Source organism: Sinocyclocheilus rhinocerous, unplaced genomic scaffold, assembly GCF_001515625.1.
Source record: "Sinocyclocheilus rhinocerous isolate Xijiao unplaced genomic scaffold, SAMN03320098_v1.1 scaffold1043, whole genome shotgun sequence".
NCBI classification, from domain to species: domain Eukaryota; kingdom Metazoa; phylum Chordata; class Actinopteri; order Cypriniformes; family Cyprinidae; genus Sinocyclocheilus; species Sinocyclocheilus rhinocerous.
Genome location: NW_015642610.1, coordinates 1,388,313 through 1,392,206, shown reverse-complemented (window position 1 = coordinate 1,392,206; position 3,894 = coordinate 1,388,313). Strand labels below are relative to the sequence as shown.

Here is a 3,894-nt window from a genome sequence, read left to right as displayed (position 1 = left end):
AAAAAAAAAAAAAAGAGATAAACAAACATGCGCTAACCGTGGTAAAAGTGAAATCGTCAAATCAGTCGCAAAAACTACCACTCAGGGTTCTCATCTTTTGCAGTTCTATCTGCTCCTCAACACTATGTAAGAGCAAACATGATCTGTTGACCTGTCACTGCCTTAAGTCATTTACAGATTACCAAATCAATTTTACACATGAATGCAGGGAAAACATTTCTCATATTTCATTCTGATTGATTCAACCATTTTCTTGAATATTTTTTTTTACCTTTATTTAAGCAGGAAGAAACTCATTGAGATTAAAAATCTCTTTTTCAAGAGTGTCCTGGCCAAGATAGGCAGCAGTACAACCATACATACATACATACATACAGGTACAAAATATAGTAACATAAAACAACTGAAATAGCGAATCCTTTAAAATAAACCACAATCAATAACACATCAGGCAGAACATCTACAGCCAGATGTGACTGCCTCCAAGTCAGTTAACATCCTCTTAAATGCGACCAATGAGACCAGCGTATTAATTAAGCATTATATAAAAATATCAAACAAATATTTGAAAAGGTGCTTGAAAACAAATATTACATTGACCATGCCTTCTCTTTTATTTTTCTCCCAAAAATAAAAATTCTGCAATAATTTACTCACTGAGAGGTTTCTGTCCCACCAATGAAAGTCCAGGTATCCAAAACTTAGAAAATCCAAAAAGGTCATAAAGGTGCCATAAAACAAATCTATATGAATCGAGCAGTTTAATCCAAGTCTTGTGAAGAGATACTGTGTGATTGCTTTATATGATCAACAGATTTAATTGTGGCTTTTATTCACATACATAAGGTACATCACATATGATAAACACTGAAGCTTGTGTGTACGTCACATACATGATTTGTGCTAGAACAAACATTCTTGTGCATCATGCATATATATTTGAGCTTCCGTGTTTACCATATTTAATGCGCTCTCTGTATGTGTGTTGGTCATTGTTTACATGTAAATAAAAGCCTAAATTAAATCTGTTCATCACATAAAGTGATCGTTTCTCTTCACAAGATCTGACATAAACTGCTTGACTCCTATGGATTCATTTCACAAAGCCTTTATGATCGTCTATGTTTTGGTTACCTTGACTTTGAGTTGAGGGACAGAAATCTCTCAGGTTTCATAAAAAAAATGTCAGTAGATAATATGGGCAGAAAACTGTCAAAAACTCCAATAAATGAAAAGAGGGGCATGGAGCACGGACAATTAAACTTGGCATTCAAACACGTAAAAGTGGCATTTATTAGTCTACAACTTAAATGAAAGGCTTCACAGAAAAAAGCACACATAAAAAGAAGAAGAAAAAAAACATTATTTGGTTAAGAGTTAAGTATCCTATTCTATTCTATTCTATTAATAATCAATCGTTGGACAGAAATATTCTTAGACAGATCAGACAATAGGTGCATTGACTAACAGAAGGTCTACGAAAGTGTGCTGCACTCTTTGATCACTCAAGCAGCATAAGGTCAATGCAAAGATAACACAAATGAGTAAGTGATCCATGAAATCCCGAATGACTCAGCTGACATACAACAGCAAAAGAACTGGTTCAGAAGATACCAAAACCAGCATATTCCAAGACAATGCACTCCTCAATCCCTACGACTGCTTTGTGTGCACTGAACTCCCTGATCCAGACATTAATGGCATTTGCAGATGACATCAAGACGAAGTAAATTAATGTGCATGGTTCGTTATCAAGAATGGCAAGATCAGGATTACTGAAGGATTGCACAGATGAGCAATATATCAAGATCCAGTAAATCAGAGTGGGCACATGTTAAATTATAAATGTTCAAGGAGGGAAACAGCGCCATAACAACAATATGACGGGCTCTGGAAGAACAAAAATAATGATTAGGCCACTCCCAAAAGAAGGGATTCATCCTCAAATATTTATTACATTGGCTATTGCAATTACTATCACTATTGCTGTTGTTATTATACTACTATACAGTCTACTGACTATGCTTCGATTTGAAGACTAGAGTAATGGCTGCTGCAAATTCAGCTTTGCCATCACAGGAATAAATTATATCGTAAAATATATTAAAACAGAAAACAGTTATTTTAACTAGTAATAATATTTCACAATATTAATGTTTTATTGTATTTTCAAATAAATGCAGCATTGGTGAGGATAAGAGACTTCCTTTGAAAACATTCAAAAACTCTTACCGACCCCAAACTTTTGAATGGAAGTGTATATATAGCCCAACCCCAACTCAAGAAGCTGACGTAATGCGAGTTGGTAGATTTATCCATACTCACCGTCAGAAGTGCTCTCTGGTTCATTCAGCAGGAAAGCCATATGGTAGTTCCCCATATGCTGCGGGTACAAGCGTTCCAGCTCACACAACGGCGGGTAGTGGGTCACAAACAACGTCATACACTTCACCTGCAGAAACACACAGAGAAGAAAAATAATCTAACTTCACACATCCGAACTTAATTTAAAGGTGAAGGTGTCATTACTGCACTACTAGGATCACAAAACAGAAAGTTCGTTAGACACACTTTGACAAAGCCTTACCTGAAAGTCAAAGCTGTTGTCAACCACCCACCCTTCAAAACCCTTTTTAGTGTGCTCAACAGAAAAAAGGAACTCAAACAGGTTTGGAACAACTTGAGGATGAGTAAATGACAGAATTTTCATTCATGAAAATTACGAGCCAGGCTGAACATTCAGTCAGTGTTATTTTTGAGGGATATTTGATTGTCGACAGCAATGTCAAGAAAATATAATGCAAACTTAATCAGAACAGATTGGATAACTGCCAAGTTTGGTGAATACGGCTTGAAAGATACAGTCAGAAAGAATTTGAGAAAAACAATTATACTAGCTTCACCTTAACTACTTCAAATCAGCACCAGTTGTAATCAAAACTCAATCTTATTCAAGGAATAACACTACAGATTTGGTTACTCAGCATCCTGCTTCCATATGACTGCGTGACAGAGCGAGACATCCTTGAGCCAGATTCACAAACCACACAAACAGCAACCACCCCCTCACTCGCCATTTACGAACATTATCAGCAGCCCGGCAGACCGCGCGTGCATCTGTGTGCATTGCGTTACCACCTCACGAATGCGCACATTTCATTCCAGAGGGGGGATGTGTTCATTTCTCCATTTATTGATGCGTTTGTTTTTTAGCAGGCTCAGGGGAAGCATTGAGCTGAAGTGTGAATATGAGACGCATGGAAGATACGCAGACAAGAGCACTGAAGCAGAACAAGATGCAATTTTTCTTGTGATGCAGTCCTCACAGGAAGTTCACATTTATTAGAGGTATTATTTACTTTGATGGAGGTTTTGGAGACTTTCAAGGCAAGGCTACTAACTTTCCCATCACCATCAAATACAACCAGCATGTGAATGCATAGGATGAACATTATTGAAGCTAAATGTATATCTTTTACTGGCCAGCAAGTTTTTAATCACTGGGCAAAGAAAAAAAAATCGACTTGAAGCATAAAAGCAGGGTAAATGCCTGGTGCATTGATTCTACACAAAGTCTTGTTTGTACCAATATTCATGTTTGGTGTGAAAAAGCTATTAAGTGAATAATTACTTTACAATTAAAACTCATACTGTTACATGTAGGCACACTTTTCAGCATGAAGTCCGGTCCACAATAATTATTCTGGCCAAAAACTGCTCACTAACAAGATATCAATATATAAAAATATATCATCTGATCAAAAGTTAAAACAACCAACTAAAGTGTGCTTCTGTTACGTGCGTAGACGTGCGGATCCAAATGCAAGGCTTTATTAATAGACATGGTTAGAGACAGGCAAGGGTCTGACAATGGCAACAGGTATATAGAGGGCA

General features: G+C 36.8%; 1 pseudogene; it reads right to left on the bottom strand.

The window, feature by feature from the left end:
- LOC107756254 (DNA mismatch repair protein Msh3-like) overlaps window positions 1-3,894 on the bottom strand; it is a 59,536-nt pseudogene that overhangs the window by 10,226 nt on the left and 45,416 nt on the right.